Below are 26,390 nucleotides of genomic sequence, written 5' to 3' on the forward strand. Positions count from 1 at the left end.
AGACATCACTTGATATAAAACACCCTGGCGAGATTTACGGACACTCTCTCCCGCTTACAATGTAAATGTGTGTAGTGACCGGTACAAATTATTCTAGCATGACCTCAACAGTATGGCCTGAACTATATGTCAACAGGCGCGTTATGACCGGTCAAATCAGCTGCAAACTCGCCCACAATGACCCACATCCATACTTCATTTAGAGTCCGTTTAAACGTACATACATATCGAGCACAGCGTGACATGTACATTGACAATGATATGGGTATCCTTATATTCTTTTTTATCACCCATCTACTTCTACATTAGTTACAAAACTGATTAATTAGTTGATATTCTGTTTACCTATTTACCTACGTGTTTGTTCCTTAAAAGTAAATATTTTTTAATGCTTTGATGTTGTTATTGATATTTGTTGGCATTTAAATGTTTATTTGTAAATCAATTTACTTACACTTTGTCAATTTGTCGACTGAGCTATGACACACGTTACATTTCGCCGCGTTACCGGTGGGTATGTCAGTGTAAAGCGTTCTCACCAGACCAGCTTGTGTCAAACTAGACATTAACACATCACACCCGGTGACGCACCTGAAAAGATTAAATAGGTACCATAGAAGGTAAGTCCGCAGGAGATGGGTGTGGCTATATATCTACTTAATTCTGAAAGCGATGTATAGTGGATGTCGAATCAAGCGTGGATTCCCATCGCATAGGCCTAATGCTTCTATCGAATGGGCTTAGGTTTGTATCAAAATAAAAACGGTTAGTGAATGCAAATGACTTTTTAACATAGTGATAATCAACATTTTCTATCTTGTGTTAGTTGCGATGACATGCAGATATTATTTCCACTCAATTTGTTTACGATAAAACAGACGATTTTCGTTTTTCGCAATTGCATTATCATTATTTTTAAAGCGTGTTAAGTAATGTGATTTAATCATATATTTATATATATGTATGCTTATATAATATCAAAATTTTCAAACGCTGATTTCTCTGGTTAATGTTACTCTGAACGCTGGCTTCATATTTATAAAGGGCTGAATCTTTATTAAATTTATACGCAAGATTTTCTACCTTGATTATTGCTACAGACATCATATATTTGTATACTACGTTAAACAACCAGGCGCGTAGCCAAGTAAAATTGTACATAAACATGTTCGGGGAAGGGGGGGCAGGGACCCCTGTTAATGTTTTACTACATGTACAAAGATAATGTTTAGGAATATCACTGTAATCTCTTGTTGACGTCGCATTAAGTTGTTCTGACTTCTGTGATGTATCTTGGGTTTCGCAATGATCTTGTGGCCGTACACGACTTCCTTCCGGTTGCGCAATGTACTGAATTATCATTATAATTGTACTGTATTATTGGCACTACAAATTTAGGCACTAAAAACGCAATGCCAACATAGTTTTTCCAATTATTTACATATGTGATAAGTCAGTTGACATGATGCTGAGGGAATTACACTTACCTCCAAATTTTAAAAGCACAATTAAGTTTGTATATACATTATGTTCAAAGAGATGCTTAGATGGTGTTCGAACAGTTCATAAAAACGATTGTTTGAATTTCCATGGATGGTGTATCCAATGTAGGTTTAGTCTGTCTTTGAAGCAATTATCACCAGGTGCAGAGATCACATGTTAAGGTAGAGCATTCCATGGTTGAATCACCCTGAAATCGCTGGAGATTAGTTGTTTCTTGCAGGGTTTTTGAACATTTTTTTGAATGGCCTCTTGTGGCTCTATATTCGCATAAGGTGAACAGTTTATCTTTGTCCAGACTGTCAATGTTGTTCAAGATTGTATATACCTGTATCATGTCGGGCTTTTCACGTTCGATATTCTAGATTTTGTAGTCCGAGAATACGTAGTCTTTCCAGATATGTTCTTTCCTTGAGAGCGGGTACCCGTTTTGTAGTTTTGCGTTGTATGCTTTCTATAGTTTTGTTTATCTTTTAAGTACAGCGGTGACCAGATTACAGATGCATATTCCAAATGGGATCTCGCTGTATTTACCATATGTATAAAGATAATGCTAAGGAATATGTGAATTACTGGATTTATCATATATGTATAAAGATAATGTTTAAGAATATGTGAATTACTGTATTTATCATACATGTATAAAGATAATGTTTAAGAATATATGAATCACTGTATTTATCATATGTATAAAGATAATGTTTAAGAATATATGAATCACTGTATTTATCATATGTATAAAGATAGTGTTTAAGAATATGTGAATCACTGTATTTACCATATGTATAAAGATAATGTTTGAGAATATATGAATCACTGCATTGTATAAATGTGACCTCTTGCTCCACATAAAATTTGGCTGACTGAAATAAAATTGTTGAAATCGTTGAATCGGGTTCACAGTGGAAGCACTGGTAGGGGGTTAACTGGAAAGAAATTAACAAATTAAGGAAAATATTTTGCTTGGTTTTTGAAAGTAGACAGATACAAGATAGAATGATGGAATAAAGACGAGAAGTCCCGGAGGGATCCTGGCGCACACAATTTTATAACCCGTATTGGTTTAGTTTAAACATATTTATTGTCAAAACATAGACACGTGATTAGGCACAAGTTACAACAACTTATCAACGCCTTCTCCCAACATATATACAGTGTATTACAAGGCATAGTTACATTTACATGGGTGATGACAAAAATTATATAATATACGGTTTACCAAATAAACTGATCAAATTACAAAATTCAAAACCTATTGCTGGATTTGATAAAACATTGCACATATCTAAAGATATTTCTATTAAGGTCAACGGAAAGTTGTGGGAGTTTCTAAACTTTTTGTAACATTCAGATTATTTAGGTTTTGCAACAAAATATGCCTTTCGTTAGTAAAACGGTGACATTCCATAACAAAAGGTGAAAGGCATTCTCACAAGGATGACCACAAATACAAGCTGTGCTTTCTACAAGGTTTACTCTAAAACGACCATAATTAAGGGAACTACATTGGTGTCTTAGTTTGGTATGCAATATATTAAGTTTGCGATTTCCAAATTTAAAATGCACTGGAGGACGTGACTGGACATTTTTCGATAATGATAATTTAAACGAATGCAAGGACGGCAAGGACCGAACTGAATTATCTAAATTATTCTAACAATGAAGGGTAGACGGTATAAAAGACGAGTTAGTAAGACAATTCTATAGTCATTCATTTTGCGTAGAGCATAGTTGATATTTTCTCGAATTAAAGGTGGTAAAATGGTATATAGATAATCAGGAGTTAATTTATTATGCATCTTATACAACAGCTGTAGTTTCCTCTTTTTTTCTACGGTTAGCTAATGTTTCAAGTCCTGTTTCGTCATACAAAATATTAATCGGTGTATAAGAAGGCAGTCCTAATATAATGCGAGCAGCTTCGCGTTCGGAACTTTTCCGAATCCAATGTAGTACAACCGTCCCACAACTCGCATGCGTATTCTAAAATTGGTAAAATAAAAGTCCTGTATATTGACAAAAGAGAATCCCTGCTTAATAGATATTTCAATTTCCTTAAGACATTGATTTTTTCATAACGGTAGTGTAAATAATATTTATATGGTCCTCCCATTTTACACTTGAATTTAAAACAACACCTAAATGCTTATGACGGTCTGTAAAATTCAAAACTTTTCTATCAAACTCAAGGTCTAAGTTATTGGTACTATGATTTTTTCTCCACTTATTTCTTCCTTCCTCCCTTCCTTCCAATTATAGAATAACACGGGAAAACAACATATAAAGTCTGAGAAAGATCAAAGAAGAACTTTCTGAGAATACGTGATAACACATTTCAACTGTCAGAAAATGCTAGATGACCTCCTGTCGGCCGCCATTTTGTTTTCCCAATCGAACGGGCGTTGTCGTAGCGACCCTAAAGGAAAACGTTATTTAGTTTACAATATTTGTGAAACAAATAACAAAATAGGATACATTTGAGTAGTCACTCTTGTTGGCCCGGATGGAAGCGCGCGAGGATACCGGAGTACCAGTAGAAATCCCAAATTGTATAGTCCTGACCGTATTAGTGATTTTGCTGGAATTTAAAGGGACATTCCTTCGTTTGAATAAAGTTTAGGTCGTCAAAATTAAACTTGCTGGAAAATTATTTTTCCAAGTAGTAAAAGTTATAATCTTAACATTAATACGGCAGTTTTACTCTCAAGATAAACCAAAGTTCTTTAAGTAGTAAGTCCTGAAAAATCTTAATTCGACCCGATGTATCACTTATTTAAGCAAAGACATACGATATTTGTCTACAATATGCATTTGTCCTGTACATTTCGGCGTTAATTGTATTACATGTAGGCACATACATGTACACTCATTTAATCATCGTTCGGACATAGATTTCATCAACAGAAATTGTGCATGTTTCTGCATGTTTTCCTCCGAACGAAGGAATGCCCCTTTAAGTTCACGTTTTCTTATTATATACAAGTGTAATCATTAGAGGTCAAGGAGTCACTTAACGACAAAATTATGTTGATCTATTGTATCTTTTGTTTCGATTTTACAATGTTTAGGACTTAAAGCCACATACTCCCGAAGAAACATATATCAATGTTTACATTTTGAGCTTTTTATAGTTTTCGGAGTTAATACATACCTAACAGATTATCGTGAATCAGAAACTGAAAGAAAATGTGTATTTATGAAAGTATACGGGGAATTCCCAAAAATAATAACTGTGGCTGCCGGACCAAGTTTCTCTGAAAATTAGCCCCACAATGCAACGGCGGGTTTTACAGTCCATACAAAATGGCGGAACGCCAAAAGCGTGGACCTTCGAAAACGCAGACAGATTCTGCCCAAAAAAGACGCAAAAGTGTGTGGAATCGGCAAAACCCGAGTATTTCCTTAGGAAAGGATATAATTCGTTAAAACTTAGCGAGAGAAGAAAAGGGAATAGACCCGAATTCCGATTTTGCCTGACGTCTATTAGATTGCTGGTTAGCTTTTGAACATTGTCAACTTCACCGATCTAAAATGTCATCGATGTTTTGTTGTATGCATATTGCAACATTTTGAAATTAAGTATTTAAATGTAAACAATTTTGTTTATTTTGTTGATTTACCTGGGTATTACGCAAATATTCTGTTAATATGTTTAAATGAAAGCATTAGGCAAAGTTTACGTATACTCGATATGTAAACAACGGTCATGTGTGTAGTTTATGTGCAGTACACGTTGTTATAGCCTCGTTCTCTGCTCCGTGACAAATCTCGCGATAAAAATATAAATGCGGCGAGTTATTTTTATACACTGATGTCTCATGGACTCCCCCGGTCAATGCAAGCGTCCAGGCCAGTGGTCATTTTAATGTTAGGATAGCGTGAATGAGCATCTTGGATTGCCATTAATACAGGTGTGCATCTGGAATTTTAGGTTGTTTGGGAGTATATGTGTCTTTAATGTTAACATGTTTGTATAAAAACAACTGTAAAGTTATCGAAAACTTCGCGGTCTATTTCTGAAATTATTTTGATTTAAAAAAAAAATTCCTATAATTTGGGTTTAACCGTTGGACATCAAAATATGTTTGGGTTATTTTATTTTTAGAATTTGCTGCCATCATCATATTATATAAATGCATTAATTTGGCATTGATCTGTTAGCGTAAGCATCTGACAAACACTTACTTACCACCGAGGAGATTCTCGTTATCATTTTGACTTGTTTCTGATACTAATGATTCTTGCCCGGCTTGAAATTTCTTCCGAGAAAGATTTTTTTTACACCGTTTCAACCAACCGGATTTCAAGGTTTGAAAGACTGCGTTCCCTTCCACGGAATAACTAATTATTTCAATTACTCTGCATGATTAGAACACTAGAACAATATCCATATTACCTAGACATATAGTATATGCTTCGTTTGTAGAGAATATATACAGTGTACATGTATTTAAAATTAGATGCGTATTTCCGTGAAGGCAGGTAAGTGCTATCTTGTTAACGCGATTGATAAAAATCTTTAAAAGTCGAGTTGTTGAAATATGGGTGGTGTCAAATTAAAATGTAACGATGAAGATAGCACTGATAGCATTTGCTGATTGTAGATTGATCTGTTTCGGAGATATTGACAAATGTGTCTTACAAGGAGATGAGTCATCCTCGCTATAAACCTTCACAGCGAGAGGTATACTAAAATGTTGATACTGTGACGTTCAAGCTCGTAATGGAAAATTTAGATAAAAACTAACAAGTTTGTGTTTGATGTATTGTAAGCTTAACTTGAATGATCTTAAACATTTTTCAGGTATTCTGCGGGTTGCACATGATGTATATAGACAAATTCACAATGATAATAAGCAAGTTGTCAGAAACATACGAGGCTATTGGCTCTTGTTGTAGGTATATTTTGTGCGATATTCGGGTATCATATCAGATGTACTATTTCATTTCTTGGTCTTTAATGTTTCTTTAAACGTCATGTGTTCATTTGAAATTTATATAAAGATGAAGTGTCTTGATACATACGGAAACGTGTAAGGGTAATTAGGTATACGATTTTTACAATATAACACAAGTATCGCCTCTGGCTGGTTTAAATATATGCATTTTAACCGAGACAAACTACCGGTTAATATGAAAGCGTACATGTTAATACATGTAAATATGCTTTATCTAAAGATGATTAACTTTGCACTAGTTAAGAAGGAATGTGCAGTTCTTTTCACGGCGTATTCACAAAATTAGTCGAGACCTGCAGCCCAATTAGCATGGTCCCTCGAAAGTGAGCGATCGGGAACTTTCGACATTTTCCGTTGACGAGAAAAGTGCTGAACGTTTCTTATTGCGACAGTGACGCAATAGATAGTCTGACATCACAGAACTGATACGTATTATGCATTATTATGAAATTTAAACCTTATACTTTGTGAACTCGTTCATCCACAAATGCGAATTTTCCTCAGTCATAAAACATCATACCGTTTGAGCTTATATAGTGACGTGTGCCATATGCAGGTCAAGAAATCTTCGAAATCAAGAAAAAAAATGACATGCTCAATGTTCCTAGCACGTTTCCATACTTGTTCATTACAGTGTATTTAACAGGCTTACAGATGTATATATTTGTTCATGGAATGTTGCAGCATTTTTTATTGATGTGAGATATATGTCTAAACCATTCAGACATACCTCATAACATCGCCACCTTCGCATATATAATTTCTTTATCAGATCGTCGATTGCAATCTTGTTCGACTCGTCTATTTATTTTGTGTATTGGAATTGTGAGATCGACGAATCGTACACATGTGCTTTGTTTACTAATGGTTTGTAAACAGATATGATTCCATTTTGCAACATTTTTTATACTTTATATACGTTTTCCTGAAGTATGATAAAATATCTCATGACGGCTTAGATACTTGTATTTGCTGACATGACTTACTAAACCATAATACAAATGCTAATTCATTCTATACGTGAATGTATACAAGATATGCCGGCGTTTCGATCGGATACAGCTCAGAAGATAGCATGTACAAGTATAAGGTTTTAGCACAATGATGCTATTAATGATGAATTTTACCCAGAAAGAAATATTTTACTTCAAAATTTATCTTGCTGAAAAGGGACGAGCAAAGGAATGATCATTTAGCGGTTTTTTGTTTTTTGTTTTTGTTTTTTTTCATGGAAAACTCGATTATTTACCATGCAAGATAAAATGTAAAATGTTGATCTCTTTTCTGTCTTAAGTTGCATTTTCTAGTAACGTATTCGTTTTAATGCGCCTTTCCCTCCATAAATATCAATATGTTAAGTTTTGTGTGGAGCTAAGCATGTTATACAAGTCATGAAAATCCGTACCCGCATGTCCGCTTTCGGTTTCCTTTTATTATTATTAGAATGGCATGACAAAGAGAAATAAGTGGGTTTAAAAAAAATTCTATGTAAGTATATTATTTACATACGGTATGTGCCAATACACAATTCAATCAATAATACAATTAAATTACAATAATGTATGAGTTGACTGATTTATTAGTAACATACATGCAATGCCTTATCAATTACACTTTTCAATGTACAACATTATAGTCGGTACCACAACGCATAAAGCACCTGGCATAATGCACCATTTGAACAAAGGATGTTTTCACGATCAAATACAGGGGTATTTTAAATGTATTTGAATGCGGTATTCAATATTCTTTGTTAACGTAAACTTTATTTATATGCAACAATTGTGAAACACGTTTGTATCAAATTATATAAGTCACACTTGTTGGCCCGGATTGTTCATCCATGCGCGCGAGGGGTCTTAAAGTGGGAAGAAACCAGAGTACCAGGACAAAATCCACGTGGTCGGGCAGGTGATCTATAACTTATACTAGTCCGATTTGGGAATCGAACCCCGGGCGCCTAGGTGAAATGGACGTGTGTTACCACTGCGCCACCAACCACCCAATATACTTTGCCATGCAAGCAGCCAAAACAATTTTTTTAATTTCTTATAGCATCAAAGCTACGACTTGTTAATTCGAAAAAAGAAAGGAATAAGTTGATGGAAATGTTATCTAGTATTCCGGCACGAATCAGTTGGACCGAGCTGGACTGTCGAAACGCAATGACCGATAGTAATAACAGTTAATAACAACTTAAGATTGTGTTTACATCAACATTAAATGATAATGATATATTCAAGAGTCGAGACTGCTATATATTATAAACGACAGGAACCTATGTCAGAAAAGGACGCACGTTTTTCGTTTTGTTTGTTTGTTTGTTGTTGTTGTTGTTGTTGTTGTTTTTTGGTTGTTTTTTTATCGTAACAAAAACAAGAAAGAAAAAAGAAAACAAAAACAAGTAGTGGTCCAATCGTAAGGTGGGAGTAAGAGCTATTCAGAACAGAAGAGCGATGTAAGGATGCCGTGTGTCGAGATTTTGCACGTGCATGCTTTTGAAATACTTGCGACAGTCTTACGACGCACGAGTAGCAAGGAACGATCGGTAAAAATGTGACGTCCGTGCGTTATCCTTACGCCCCTCTCACTTTAAGGACTCACACAACTAAATGATTTACTATATTTTATTACTAGTGACCCCATCCCTTTATTCAATCGTTTGAAGTTCAAATGATGTGAAGTTTATATCAAATTAAAGTTTGAAATTTTTTCTATCGGATAAATGTTGTTATTGTATAGGTTTAATGGCATATTAGAGCACACGGGCACTCGAAAGACAGTAACCCTGACATTAACAGTACACTGGGGAACCCCCACCTGGGGAATTCCCGCCTTTTTACACCTCGAATCCTACGCCATTCTATTTTCAGTAGGAGTGTATATTTTCGATTTTCCAAACCTCATAACCCTACACTTTATTCTCGTATATAAAAAGTACCCATTTAATATGTTATTTACTCAGGGAAATAGCTACAAACCTAAGAAACACATTTTCCTCAGGGACTTGGTTCAGGAGAAACACAAGCTGATTGGCTGATTTAGTTGTGTGAGTCCTTTAAAAGCACGTGTGGACGCAAGGACCGAACTATCGTGTTTTGAACATGTATGCGTGTTCATTGTGAGCACGACACACTTGTATCCTTTGCATTTCTTCGGAAATCGTAGAGTTTGTTGGGTATTCTCAACACCCATACGTGAAAATCGTGCGAGACTCGTGAGCTGCTTGGCAGTTTTGCCGTTACATATACCAGGTGGGGTGGACGTACGACTGGTAGGAATCGCACTACAGTAGGACAGCCTGGCCATGGGCGAATTCTTTGTTAAGCAAATAACTCCTGTATCATGATATGCATAAAAAATGAAAACAATAGATTATCACTATAATTGGTATATTCAGTATGAAGTAGTACATACAGGCTTCACATTTGTTAAAATAAAAATTAATAAATTGGTTCCGGATTTTAAATTTCCGGATTTTCCGAAAGTGTGTTTACACAGGAAATTTAGTTTTGCCTACAGCGAAAAATGGAAGCCCACAGAAAAGGTAAGATAGCGGAAAAACTTAATTTACAACATATGTAAGACAAGATTAATTCTGTCTTTGGGAAAGAGATATTTAATTTTAAATAGGTTTCAGAACAAAAATTGTGTAGAGAATTGTGTGATTTTGGGTCAAATATCATAATATTTTGTAATTTTTGAGCATTTTTTAAGCTGTTACCATGGTATTCACAGCTCTAAAAATCATAGAAAATATCAGTTTACTTATTCTTCAGAGCTGTATCAAAATTGCAAATGTTGTACAGATTACAAATATATATACTTAATTTGAGGTTATATGCAGGGTTAACTGGCAATGTTTACATATCTAAAACATGTGCCATATTTTTCAGAATTGGGTATTTTTACTGTACACTGCTACCTTACTTTAACGTATTATTCTAGACCTTTACGGTTAGTCGTGGGTGGCGACAGACCTAAAATAGGATGTCCGGTGAAATGTGACCATTCTCCCATTTCGTAGAAACAAATCGGTCACGATCGACTCAATGGGCGAGCGATGGGGCAGTGAAGCATAGTTTGCGGTAATGAACTCATTGTAAACCCTGTCAAACACATACTAAACAAGATTCGTGATAGCGGTACACTGCACTTGGAAATGAAGGACAACTGACCACAAATTTGGACAATTATCGTCAGCATGTCGGATGGGAGTGGTCAAGGTATATATGTTATGTGTCCGGTAGACCTAAGCCAGTGGCCGGTCAAACCACTTACATCATGGCAGTGCTAATGGGCTTTCGTCGCGACTCTCCCACGCCCCGCCCAAGCTCCCGAGCTAATTATACTCGACAAACAAAACCTATAGGACTACAGAAAATACAACAACGAAGATTTCCTTTTGGTCTACTTAAACTTATATATAATCATCTTTGTGCTAAATTTTCCCACCTTTTCGTGTGATTCCGATACAAAACATTCAATTTCTAAACTGTGAATTTAAATTCTATTCATCATTTTCATTAGGTTTTAGAAACTGGTGCATGCGTCCGAATCAATTTATATATCTTTTACAGAATATGCGTGAACGAATAGATAGATGCAGATGATACGTGCATTTCTATAATCTTAAATGAGTCGTATTCATTTCATATGGAACATATAAAATGAGTCTGATTTTACATTGGCGAGCATTGGCGAGCAGAAATGAAAACTTAGGGTAGGCGGGCGGCACAGTGGTAACACACTTGCCTTTCACCAAGGCGGTCGGGGTTCGATTCCCCGATCGGACATGAAAAGGTATGAGGTCACCTGCCCGACCACGTGGGTTTTCCCCGGGTACTCCGGTTTCCTCCCAAAGTAAGACCCTTCGCGCACTTCCATCCGGGCCAACAAGTGTGATTAATATAGGTTGATATAACTTGTTTCGCTATTGTTGTAAAAAAAATAATAAAATTTACATTTACAAATGAAAACTTTCAGACGAGTTTCATCAGATCTCTTATTAAATGAAAACAATTTTAAGATACTATTATATAACTTAGAAAACTTACATTATAACAAGGTACGATGTCAAAATTCTTATGAAACGGTGAAAAACACTTTGTTGCGCCATTCACAAATCATGACGTCACGTCATTTTTTCATATTTTAAGACGTCATAAATAGCGCAGTTGGTTGAGGCGCTAGCCAGGTGACTTAAGGTGTAGGTCTGAGGTGCTTGGTTCGAAGTTCCCTATCTGTCGGTTTGTGTTTTCGGTACGCTGAAAAACGGGACGGTCTGTGCGGTCGTTGGCAAGGCACTTTACTCTTTACCTTAGATGGCATCCCACTGGCGTCCCTTATGTTGCTCAGTGATAGTCACCAACTACTACAAGGGAACCCCCATCTCAAAATGACCCTGACTGTTCACGGATAACCCTGGCAAACAAACAAACATCCCATAAATCACAGACGTATTTCATCTCCGACAAAATAAATGTTCCATTTTTATCAGGGATTTTTAATTTATTTAAGAATTAATATTTTACTAAACTGTTTTAAATCCTATTATCAATTGTCATTATATCATTGTCATCAATTGTGGTTTAATTGAAACATCTGATAGATGATCGTGGGTCAGCGACTGTTGTTCGTCTATCCTCTAGAGTTTACGTCTCCCTACTACATATAGGTTGAAAGACGACATATATGATGCAACCGCAAGGATCTACTCAATTTCAATGACACTGGCGTCCTTAATAGGAGAGAAAACAAACAGATGGTATGTTATGATGATTCAAATATTAGAACATATTGTTTGTCGCAGTTTCCCTCTTCTGCGTTAGGCTTCGCTTGGAAATTACAAGGAGCGCAGCCTAGCGGAGAACGGGGGCACTAAAGCAGGTCCATTCCAATCTAAGATAACATCTTAAAAGCTCGTTAACATAAAGGCGTTGTCTGTAAACATAATTTGGTATACAAATGCAGGTAATATGTTAAAGAGTTCTGAGGACTGTGTATACATTTTTGTATAGTTTTAAGATGGTATCTGCTGATGAACGTAGGCATGTGTGTTTATGAGAAAAGTAATACACTTATTGACATGTAAGCTGAAGGATGAAAGGGGCTATATAGATTTCTCTGATATAATGTTGTTCATAACATTTCAAAACATATTTATTGATAATCTACCTGTGCGCCAGAACCAATTTAATGTCGATTTACTTAGAAAAATAAAAATATGTTATACAATTTGATAATTGTGTAATTGAAAGATAGTGAGCCACTTTATCGTCTGTGAAAATTTCACCATTGTCTAGTTAATCCATGACCATCCCTCTCAAAATTAATAGCCATCTGGTCCATAATATCGTGTATGACCCCCATAAAATGCGAAACAATTTAAAGCAACTTATATTAATCACTCTCGTTAGTCCAAATGAAAGCGAGGGGTCTTACTATGGGAGGAACCCGGAAACCCACGTGGTCGGCAAGTGACCTCATACATTCTCACGTCCGGTCGGGAAATCAAGCCCTGGTTGACTAAATGAAAGGCAAGTGCTTTACAACCTTGTCACCCGACCACCGTGCTCAAAAGATAAACATTCAGCTAAACAATTTATGTTTTAAAACACATCGAAGTATAAAAAATAACTTTTCTGGGCACATTGTACTAACCCCCACCACTTAGAAGATTTAGAATGTGATGTTGTAGGTGGTGCTGACGTTTGGCTCTTTCCAAAACGTAGATCCCTTTACTATCTAGCGAAATATATAACGGGCCATGGCAGTATTATTCAAAATTAAAGTGACGTTTTCCGACAAACGTTTGTGATTGCGAATTATACATGTTCCACACGATTTCATTCTGCATTTATCTGCGCTTTTACGGAATATTTCGTTAAAGGGCAATAGTTAGGGAGCGAAACTAAATAACCGATCTGCTACTGTATATCTAGGTCAACTCCAGTTTAAACCCAGTGTTCATTTTCTTAACAACGCATTCTCTTAAACTACTACATCATTTCGAGCAGTCTATCATCATCTTTTGAATAGGCATTTGATTTTCTACCACTCAGTCACTTCTCCCTTTCAATCTATATCCAGGTGTAAACAACCTCTGTCTGTCTGTCTGCTTGCTACCTCAACTGGTTTCTTCTTGTCTGCCCCAATGACTCCTAGTGGTCGAAATGGTCACCAGAGGCTGTCTGCCTATAGGGAGATTCCCTTGTATCCGGCAATCATTCGTCTTCATGGACCAACTTCCGGTACGTCTGTCACTTCCGGTCGTTTTTATCCTCCATCTTGATTTCCTTTTGACCTGTCAGCTGAACCTTTACTGTTTGCATACAGCTGTGGGACCACAACACAATGTCCGGTCGGAGCGGTGAAAAGACCATTTGAAATTTGAAACTCGCTTTCTGATGGATATTTTACACTTCTTCCTTGCCACCTGTTGTTTCTTTTCTGAGATTAAGAATCAAATGCAACATAGATGTACAGTTTGTCAATGTGTGAAGTTCAATGTCAGGTCTAACGAGACACACACGTTGCCAGATTTAGAAGATATACGGTTACGATTGTGTATATGAAACTTTAATCTAACGACATATCTTGACAAATGATGTAGTTTTTCGAATAAAATGCTGAATTTAATAGACAATTTGGATATCTGTCAACGAAATACGGAGATAAATATATACATATATATATTGTCGGATTAACGTGATAAAGATTCGGAACATGGAAGATACTAGCAGATTCAAGAAATAAGTGAAGTGAGCTGTTTCCCAATATAAGGGGATGGCTATCAGAGAGGAGAAATATCCTTTTTAAAAGGGAAACAATTTTTAAAGTTACATTAACATATTCTTCAATGTTTCCTTTCTTAAAAATCAAGTAATTTGTCATTTGTATCCTACACTCGAATTAACATATCTTTTGACATACATATTTGCACTGTCGTCATAAAGCCATCAAACTGATACGATCTGAAGGAAACAAGTCTACAATCAAGCTAACAACGACGACATTCATATAATCTTATTGAAATTAAGGCGTTTTCTGTAAATCTACTTTTATGTAAAACGATTGGAAATGTTTAACTCATAATTTGTACATTATTAGTTTGACTTTTAGAGCAGAACTAGATTTTTAAAAATCAGTGATAATATTCGTCTCATTACTTCAATTATATCGTTGATACTGATACACTCCTACTGTGTCACAGTGGAAAGGCAATTGCCTTTCACCAAGGAGACAGGGTTCGAATTCCGATTGGTGCACACCCCTCGAATTCCGATTGGTGCAAACCCCTCGAATTCCGATTGGTGCAAACCCCTCGAATTCCGATTGGTGCACACCCCTCAGAAAGATCCCTCGCGGACATCCATCCGAGCGACCAGAGTGATTAATATACCAAGTTGATATATGTTGTTTTATAAGATAAAAAAAAGACAATGCCCCTTACTATATATTTATATCTCATTACTCCGGGTTTGTTCATAAACTGTTCGAAAGGCTTTACCAAATATTTCTGTCAATGGACAACTGAATCTGACATGTGGGGAATATCTTTCCGTTTTAGCCCGTATACTTATGTTAATTAGTTTATATGTCTTAAGTCTTGACACTTGACACGTGACTTTAAATTTGTATGTTCCTCTGAAATATTGTTTTCTAATGCGTCGGCAAAATCTTCGAAACAGTAAATATCTCAAAATGTCGAGGATGGAGAATAAGCAAACGCATAGAACATGTCCGTATTGATGTCATATCAAAAAGAGGGACAGATTTTTATGACTTCGGTCTACTGACTTCTTTAATAGCCGTTTGTCCTGAAACATCATACTTTGATTACAACTCTTGTACTAGGGTGTGCATCAACCTCCTTGGATCACATAATATAATAGTGATCAGTTGTTGGTGAGAGGAGATCGATTCGTTTCGTCTTGCTTGTATTGCTTCCAATGATTTCTGTCTTTCCATCTTTCTTTTCTTTTTATATATTTATGGGAACGAACGAATGAATTAATTAATGAGAGAGTAAATGAGTCAGTTAAGATTGCAGGACAAGAAAGACACCTCTTGCGAGAGACGATTTTTGTAAGAAGATAGAATCCAGGGCCTCCCAACGCTGGCATCTATAAAAATTTTGCTGGGGAATAAAACTTTTTCTGTTGGAAAATAAACGGCCTATTACAATAAACATGTAATGTTATACCTTATCAGCCTAAACTCAAACTGTCACAATAATAGGTGTGTTTTTTTCTTCGGTTTATTGCACCCATTTGAACGTTGTATGTCCATCCTATACAATTGTTTACTGTTTTTTCTCTTTCTCTTTTTTTAAGTTTTTTTTTCTCGAACATCAGCAAAAGGTCATGTTTGAAGACACCGGTTGAGATATGTAAAGCAGACATACATATATGAAGATGGCAAATCAGTACTTATGTAATTAAAATACGGTTTGGCGATGTGAGTTAGTCAGTAAATGGTATATTAAAGTTTATGAGTTCATAAAAAGAGTTCAATGACAGTAGAACATGCTTGTCTCATTTTGTTACAGAGCAAACACTTTTAAAATGATAATTATTAAGTCCCTCGATACACTTAGGTCTCACGGAGTTCCGTTACAGGTACACGATTGCTCAGTCAGTCATAGAGAGCCGGCCACGTGATCAGGTGAAGATCTGAGTTGCGCGGTTCGACGCTCCTTACCCGTGTTTGCGTTTCTATGGAAACTGAGAAACTGGTCAGTCTGTGCTGCCGTGGTTGTGTCCTTAGGCAGGAAACCCTACCCTAATTGATCTGGTTGGCAGGCGACTGGACTCCCATATGTATTTCAGTGAGGTAGCCATCAACTACTACAAGGAGACCCCGCCTTAAAATGATCCTGGTTGTTCACGGGGTGATTAACCCAGTAAACAAACAAACTAGGTAGACAGATGTTCGGCAAAACCGCTAAAATCATGGAGAATTAAGAATATCAGAGACCAACGTCCATTTTCATACATTGACATTTTGGTCTTTTGAAAATATTGGTACCCGAAATACTTGTAAAATGCATGCATGTTAGTGGAAACAACCAAACCTTTTACGATAGTTCGTAACGCATGTGGGTTAATGTTGCATTTATAATTAAAAAGAACAAAAAACGTCATGTTTTGATATAAATTCAATATTTAATGATTTCCCGGTTAGTTCTGTTTGTTTTTTTGATCGGATTTTAATGTTAGGTGTCCAACGTCTTTATCGGGATGTTTTCGTCGTTCCTCGTGTTCTCGCGTGGTCACGTGACCGGCTCGAAGGACTACATTAACACTTGGTCGGTAAATATGGCCAGAGCACCCGACCAACGTATTTTGTCGTACAAATAAATATGATACACTTATTCATCGTGCTAAGAAACCGAGCTGTACATTCTTCTATTTATTCAAGTATGGTTACATAACGGCGTTATAAACTGGTGTTAATTGAAGAAATGCCGATTAATTGACTACTTTTTAAGTAATTTTGACGATGTTTGTCAATTTCGTAAGAATGTACAGCACTTTTCGTTGCTCTCATACAATTACCTTCACGCTCGTACCTGTTTCATAAGTATTGATTTAGGGTAGTCGGGTGCTCTAGGACGATTTATAGAGCAAGTGTTAATGTTCATTCTCCAATATTGGAACTCTTCAGTGTTTTAAGTATCGAAATCGGCATATAGAAACGAACAAACGTTAATAAACGAATGCAATGGATCGTAATTAATTCAATTAATTATTTACAGATGATTTCCCCTAATTTCCTTCGATAGAAACTGTCTACATCAGGCTCGCATCCTTCTTTGAAATCGGATCCACTTTCTTATTCTTAAATAAATGTTTCAGACTTGCAACACTTATAAAAGACGATTAAGATGACTTTTTTTATCGAAGTGTAAATTTAGAATTTTTATTGCAGTTTGGAGTGACTCACTTGAGGAATAGTCACGATCAGCCAATGCAGAGCATCATGTGGAAATCAAAGAAAGAAGAAACAATTGAAAAGTAAGCTTTTTTTTTATTTCCTTCCAAAATAAAATGTAGATGCCTCATAGTAAGCGCTCATGTCAGAAAACTGTTCAAACTATAGGCTAAATTCACCATTAAACGCACAGATGCCTGTCAGTAATTTGTCACACTGGTTTGTAAAACGTATCTGAAATGTACCAAATTTCCTAAAGCATACATATTTTTTCTGAAAATTGAAATAGACAAAATGTAAAACCTTTGTAAATATTCCAAACACAACGCGCTGTATACATATGTATGTTGTTTCTGAGGTATTGGAGTTCCGAGGAAGGCTAGCACATCTTATGTATTTATAGCGTGTTATCTGAGCATGGCTACAAACGGATATCTTGCACTTACATTAATGCACATCACCCTCTCTATGAAAAAACCTTGAAACTAATTGTATTAAGTTATATTTTCTTAGTATTCTTTCGTGTAACAGATAGATAGGTATCTAATGAGGGGGATTTCAACCTCTTTTTATAAATACATCCATGCATTAATGATAATGACTGATGCCGAGAATGCATACATTTGTCAGTGATAGTCGATAGCGTAAATCATAATTGATGCACATTTTGATAAAAGCATGAAATTTGGCACAGGTATATATTGGGTCATAGGTAAATGATTTAGATATGGGGGCGTCGAGTCCTAAACCTAATTTAGTCTAATTAGCTTCTCCAGGTGGTGGGGATTAAAAATTGTAGAAATGTTCGGGCTACCCCCAACCCCACCACCGGGGGCTGAGTGACGGGACAAAAATAAATATAAAAATAAATAAAAATTGTACGAAACGGTTGGCTGACCCCGCGGGGGCTGAGGGGGCGCGGCATTCGTTCCTTTCCCTGGTCGGGGACTACTACTTTGGCAAGACTGCGCTCATGAATATGTATAGATATAACGTCTGTTGTTGTATTTAATGTAAACATCAGAAACAAGACATTAACTTTATTTAGTTACCCTGTCCAATTTTTCTTGACAAATTGGCCACCATCTTGAAAAAAAGAAGTGGGTTGTTTTGACGTTGTGACCATAACTAAATACTTCAGTAAAGGTTGATATGTAACGAGTTCCGTGTTTTTATCTAAAAGTTCAGCTATTGGCTATATTTGGCAGTTATCCGCTCCGCTGTGCTGACTAACCAATAACTAAATATATACTGTGTGTAGTTCAGTGCGTGAAAAACTATTTAGCCATACGAAAAGAATCAACAAAAAACATAAGTACATATATATAAAAACCGTGTTGATCATTTAAATTTAGGGGAAAAAAATCCCTTGAATCATTGGAGCATCAATGAATTAGCTTCTTTTAAATATCAACATATATCTCGAGTAACTCACTTTAGCGTGATGAATGTGTATCATACATGAAAGTGTAGCTATTAACTTTGCAGTCAGGGATGAACAGAGAAAAGTACCTTTTCGTGGTATATTTAGAGTACATATCTGGTATCGCTATATCTGTGGATATACCAGTTCACTAGTACTTCGAGTAGGACATTTTATGTGGGGGATAATTTCAGTTTTATGATTTAGCAAAATTATCACAACTGCACAACAAGTTTAAAAGTACACATTTTAAAAATCAAATGACAATTTAACAGTGTCTAGCATAACATGTATGATTTTTGTGAGTTGTTTTTATTGTTTATTTAATAACAATATAAAATGACATATGTTTGTAAGTGACTAAAGACAATGTGTAGGTAGCAAAAACCCTTCTACAATGGTCACAATTTTTGATACCAACTGTGTAGAATGCCCCACTTTTCCCTCGACATCCCCGGGTGGCGTTTATAGACAGGGTTGACTATCTCGCTTTATTAAAGACTTCAGATCTGGACTTTAACTGATGATCAAGAAAATTAAATATACGAATTAATACTACTGGTACTACTAGTATATACAATTTACATTATTTCATTTAATAACAAAATGAAAAACAATCCAGCATAGAGGGGCGTAGAATGCCAAGATCATATCAAATCTAGATTATATACACCTTGTGGATTGTTTATAGCATAATCTGGCTTGGCAGGATATAAGGCCTCCCAAAAAATGACATATGAAAAGTAACGATTCAACATGTGGATATCGCATTGAAATCCATATAAGTAATCAAATGATACCCATATTAAATATGCTTGCGAAAACAACAATGGTTAATAGATTTACATTTTCTATAAATGAAACCTATATTTTTTTTAAGAAAATAAACGAGAAAAGAAATTAAGAAAAACAAACTAGATTAATGGAAATGGGAAAAAAACTACAAATAAATCTGCCGTCTTACGCCAACCAGTCTTTATTAACACCTGATTCAATTATGCACGTTTTATAATTTTCAACATAACAGTTTAAACCTCCTTCACACTATCCTTTATTAGCTAAACCTGTTACGAATTAGAAAATGAATAGTGATGATTTTCTGTGCATTTCTGATTATATCATATTTGGCTAAGTATTTGCTTCTTCTCATGCACAACAATCCACGATCATGTAAATTCAGATAAACTACAAATGCGTATGTATTTTCCCATTTGATTGCAGTCTTGATATCTAGACAGTTGAATGGTAAATCTTTGCAACAATACATAAATGCAAAATAAAAATTATCAAAATGTTAATGACATAACGCTTGCAACCATTCCTACATGCTAATGTCGCCTACAATGATATAAACCTTAATAAATCAATGACTTTGTAGCCGGCCTTAAGGCAAAATAAGCAATTTAGCGATGGTTTAAATAACGTGGCTGTAACCCAGTAATGTTTCGACATTTTTGTTGCATATTCTCAAGATATATTTATCTATATTTCATCTATAAAAAAACGTATATATACATGTTATAAATTCCATGAAAATATCGCTTGCGTCCTAATTAGCTTTCTTATTTAGCCTACTGAATATTCATTCTTTCATTTGCATGCATGTACATGAACGTTAACTTGTTTTACTACATAACTTGACGCATTACCTATTAATATTATATAATTAACTTTTAACCGGAGAAGGTGTCACAATGCCAGATAATTTTACACAATATTACAATAAATGCATATACACTGTGGTATATATACTCCATGAGATAATCACAAGTGTCGTAACATGTTTCTGGCCATACGGATACCTGATCTGAAACTCTCTTTCATGGCTTGTGAATATTCATTTGATCATTACATGAACAACAACAACAACAACAACAACAACAACAAAACTGTACTATATACTATACTATTCAATATTAACAAAAAAACTCATTACAATTACGCTGAAATAATGACTTTTTACCTTGATTAGAGGTGACGTAATGCATCATATGTTACATATACACAATGCATATCACAATTAGCTCATACTGATTACAATGTATGATATTTATTCCTATGGAAAATCGCCGGTGCCTTAGTTTTGAACCTAAGAATATCTCATTTTAAACTCATGGGGTCTTCGATAATCACATTAAAAATACATGTATCAAAATATATACCGTATGAATATGTAGTCATATAAAAAGGAGACAAAATATTACACAGGTTTTATTATTGCGCTCATTCTCTTTTAAAAATATTAATTATGGTGTTAAAATCAGACTACGTCCAATGTATTTCATATTATGTATATCAAAAATATCTCACATTTGCCAAGTAGCTAAATCACATTCATCTTGATAGTTATCAAAATCCACTATCCCTTTGGACGATATGGATTTTGATATATTGAATACAAGTTATATGGATATTATACATACTAGTTCATAACATACTTATAACATTTCTTAACACTAGATATTGGGATGAAAAACCATTGCTGAAAGACTTCATATTTGTTCAATGTCTTTCATATTATGTATATCAAAAATATCTCACATTTGCCAAGTAGCTAAATCACATTCATCTTGATAGTTATCAAAATCCACTATCCCTTTGGACGATATGGATTTTGATATATTGAATACAAGTTATATGGATATTATACATACTAGTTCATAACATACTTATAACATTTCTTAACACTAGATATTGGGATGAAAAACCATTGCTGAAAGACTTCATATTTGTTGAAACTTTGCCTAATGGTTCCTTCGAATTGTGTATTATATAAACTACTACAACGTAATCTATGGAAGCAATCCAAATACATTTCTGTGTCAAGTAGAATTCATAATTCAAGCTGCAGTAAACAATTCAATAACTTGACAAGGGGAGTAATCGTCAAGAACACATATGTTTTTTTTACATGTATTATGATTTATGTAAACAGAAACGTACCGCAAATACAAAACACATTTCAAGTGGAAATAATCTTTGTTGTTTTATCTTTTGAGACGGTGTCACTTGTGGCCAAATGAGGAAGATTTGTCTTTGGTCTTGGTCTAGCTAAAATCAAATCTCTCATTCCAATTTGTTTTCTGTATTTTGTTGCATTGAAATCTGACGGAACCCCATTGGAACCGTCGTTCCGTTGGACATTTATTAGCATCGTAGGTTATGAATCATTCTACCATGTTTGCTATGCAACGCCAGTTTTGATTGGTTTAAAACCATGTATTATTTTCCAATAACCCATGCTCGTGCCAATAATACACGGTCGGGAGTCACGGCTGTAACAATTTTATATATCTAATATTCACCCATTTTATAAAAGTTACCATAGCCGAGTGGGCTAATGGGTTAGTCTTTCAATAAATTTTTATCACGACGCGAGTTCAAATCCTACGGAGGCCCCCATTTTTTTTTCTTCTTTTTTCTTTCTTTTTTTATCCTTTTTTCATTTTCAAAATCAATGCTATATGATAGATGCTCTTGATCGTAGTACTGTTTTGCCTGTATATTTCATCAACAAATAATGCAATACTCAAGAAATAAATTACAAGGTTTTCTCGGGGTTTCTTTGCTGTTTTTCTATTAGAAAGAGGTCGATCTCAGAACTAAACAGTACATGGTAGAATAGAAATAATCAACTTTGACTCGTGTATTGTTTCAGGATATACAACTCGGCCTTCGTTATTAATTCAATTGCAAAATATCCTCGTCCTCGTTGTATATCCTGCAATAATACACGAATCATCGTTAATTATTTCTTAATTAACCAATCATATTTGTTCGTTCTGTCTATAATGTCCCCGATTTTTAAACCGAAACGGCTCCGACGGTTAGCCCCTGCTTCATCGACTGTAAATCCTTTTGCTGAAGCTCTTTGTCAGCCCTCTGAAAGGTTCCATTAATATTTGATGCCAAACCCGGCAGTTTTGACGTAGTGACAAAAAATTGGCCTTGTTTACATGTAATGAAAACGTTGATTTCAATCAAAGTGGTTCCTTAAGATGATACCAAACGTATGAAAGCAACGTAATTGTGATGGATGTAATTTTAACATGCCTTTGACTGAATAAACATTATTAATATCATTTAGTGAAGTGTAAAATGTTTTAATTAGATGGACTTTAACTTACTAAATTTCTCGTAATGATTCTCATTCATCACATTGTGAGAACGGTCATATACACCACCCCCAGTGTCCTTAGTTTCTGATGGATTTATAAAATTGTCATACTCAGCTGCATACGGTGTTTTTTTTTTGTTTTTTTTTCTTATAATTCTTTTATTTTTCGAAGATTTTTCACATATTAAACAATAGACATGAATGACAAAGGTTAAAACAAACATACATACACACACTCTTACACATACATGCTGTGATCATCATCATCATCATCATCATCATCATCATCATCATCGTCATCATCATCATAACGTATCACCATCACGTATCATATAAATAAACAATTATCAGCATATATCATCATGCATCATCATCAGCATATATATATCATCATCATGCATCGCATACAGTATTTCATACATGAGTAGGCCTACGTGTGGTCCTCCGGCATCTCGGGTAATCGCCGCCTCCCCGTTTCTGAGTAGTCTACTCCGTCTGGTTTAATGAAGAAAAAAATAATGATAATAATTTCTCTCTTTTTTTACTTTTTTTTTTAATTTTCACTTACCAGAAACAATGTCACATTGTTAGTTATGATTTCTGCATTGCATGTTCGTTTGAAACAATATGTCAGGGAGTTTTCTGAACCGTTAACGGAGTTTCCAATTCTTCAATATTTGTAAAATATCACTTTCCAATATATATATTTTTCTTAAATATTGCGGCCGAATTGCCTAATCTAATATAACACCAAAACATCATCAATCATCCGTATTTAGACCATGACTATACAAGTCATTGAAATCTACTGTCAGCATCCGTAGGTAACGAATACAGATCATTATACATCAGAATAGTTTTTGAATCTTATATTAAAATAATCGAAACGATACAATCTTATCCTAGGTCTGTTACATTTTCTCTTTTCCTTCTCTGTTGAAATGTTGGAGTTAAAGAGGCTTGCCCGCAGAGAGATCAGAAAAATTGGCTAATAGAAAAAGATTTTTTACACATGACAGATTGTTGGAATTGTTGAGTTTTTCATTTTATTTTCCTTATAAAACGCTGAAAAGTGATATTAAAACCTCATTTTTTAAATATTATTTATTTAATCGCAACCCGCAATAAGTCCCCGCTATAAAGTGGAGTCTAATTAGATTGACACATCAAAGAAACAAGCACGTGCACAGTGCCGCACAGTGATAACTTCAAAGGCAGCGGCGATTTATAAAGAAGATTTGCCGTTATATTCCATACATTTCCCTCTCAGGTTGAGTTTTAAAACGTCTTTTAAATACATATTCTGTAGTTGTTTTCAAGAAATAAAGTCGGAAAGCCTCCAATTTCGTCACATAGAAACGTGTACTGAAGTGTATTTAGTGATCGGAGATGTGCCCTTTACCGGTCCGTCTGCGGGTAAGCCTCTTTAAGATTACTTGATTTTACATTATCGTAGACATTGACGGTAGCAGTGTTGTCTTTTTGAAGGTACTCTGTTAGGGACAGATTTCGTCCGTTTCCTGTTAATTATTAACTAATCAAAACTAATTAACATGCCTAACATGGTGTTAATTTGGGATTGATTTATAAACAACTGTTACTCTCATGTTTTGTAACATAAACAGCATAAGCTAGGGATATTTTACTTTTTTCCTATTTGATCAATTTGAGTTCCGTAACACTAATAAATCTTAAATTCAGGTCCGACATCACTATGGATATGATATGTAATGTAATAAACAGCAGGAATATTTATTTTAAATTATTGTTTCAACAATAAAATTAACGATAAAAAGACAGGATATGTTTGTGTGCTTTCATTCGCTTTACCAAATGGTTCGAAAGCTTTAGAACTGTCTCTTTCATTAATTAAACAGATATCTATAAAGGATATTGTTAACGTTAAATAACGAATAACGTCAGTTTCAAAATATAATTCAGAAATTACCGGCAAATTGTAAATTGATCTGACGATTTATTCCCAATCTAAAATTTTGACGGAATGAAATCAATTTATATGTGTACATGAACATAATCTGAAACCACGCTTACAGTAAAAAAAAAAAAAAAAAAAAAAATTCAAAAATGGCTGTTGGAGCTCAAAACATATATGATACAATGTTGATATATATATATAGAAAGGAGATCCGTGATTTATTAGCAACGCCTGACATACAAGTGTCCCGAAAGGAAGAAGAATCCTGATTTGTTAGCGACGCCTCACATACGAGTGCTCCAAAAGAAAAGAGACATGCTGACTCAATTTCTATTTACAGAAAACTGTAGATAACTGTAGATCCAGATAATGTCAGACTAATACAGTATACATAGATACTGAATAATTAAATAGTCAAACGTATCAATCACGCACTATTCGTTATACGATATTTGAAAACTGTTTTGGTTTCTTGAATAATTACAAGATCCGGTTTCGTTGTTTAAATATACTTTAAAACCCCATCATGAACGCGTTTAGCTGAACTTGATATTAAAGAGTTGTACACTACAGATAAATTTGTTACATGTGAAGCAGATACAGTTTAACCATATGCATTAATTGTAGCGATGGAATACCACAGCTTAGTGCCAATGTCTTAATACACTGTCATTTAAAGGGCGACCACTCGCACGTTTTTTTTTAAGGTACACCTTAATGCATGTACACAAATTATGGACCTTCACAACATGCGTGCTATTTATATTTTCTCCTCATTTTGCAACCTACTAAATACTTTGACAGGAATTAAAAATATTACTTGTATATTCGACATTTGTGTTTACGTGATGGCGGACTACATACGGGCAGACATGATATCATCATTCGTGGTGTAAAGTGCACTTTTTTTATGTTAATGTAAAGCTCGAAAGATCGAACGAACGAGAGAAAGAAACGATGATTGAATTAAAACAAATATTTATATATATCACTACAAGAAGGATTGCTTGAATGCATGACAGGTGAAAGCGTGATGACATGTGTACCATATATGATAGCTGATCCCAGGGCCCTAATATTGGCGGCCTTCCAATGTTTGTATTACAGTTATATGAAATGTCTAGGGAATAAGACGTTTTATCAAAAAAAGAGAGACTGATTCCCATTAATTTTTAACAGTTTGGGACCTTATCAAAATATTACTCGCTAAAACGACGACATTGAACTCTGAAAAATAATGTATAATTCCAATTCAGTAAACAAGTTAATGTATCTTACCTTTTACTGAAATCATATGAAATCATAATTTGCATCTAAATCTAGAGCATTTACATCAGAAATTTAAACATAAATGGAAAGATATATTTTTATTTATAATCCACAAAAATTTTATATTGAGGAACATTAATATACCTTTCTTTACACAGGCAAATGGGAATTGCATGTCACAACTAGAAGACGTATGACGCACCACATTTACATATTCTCCATAGTATCTACAAAGACAAAGGAATGGTA

The 26,390-nt window shown here is 34.9% G+C and overlaps 1 long non-coding RNA gene across 1 annotated transcript; it reads left to right on the top strand.

Moving 5' to 3' along the window:
- Positions 1–494: 494 nt before the first annotated feature.
- Positions 495–26,390, top strand: LOC117322067. Its single transcript, XR_004531453.1, has 3 exons — positions 495–620; positions 17,394–17,479; positions 26,300–26,390. It is a non-coding gene; the product is annotated as an uncharacterized LOC117322067 (long non-coding RNA).

Source organism: Pecten maximus, chromosome 2 (assembly GCF_902652985.1).
Source record: "Pecten maximus chromosome 2, xPecMax1.1, whole genome shotgun sequence".
Taxonomy (NCBI): Eukaryota; Metazoa; Mollusca; class Bivalvia; order Pectinida; family Pectinidae; genus Pecten; species Pecten maximus.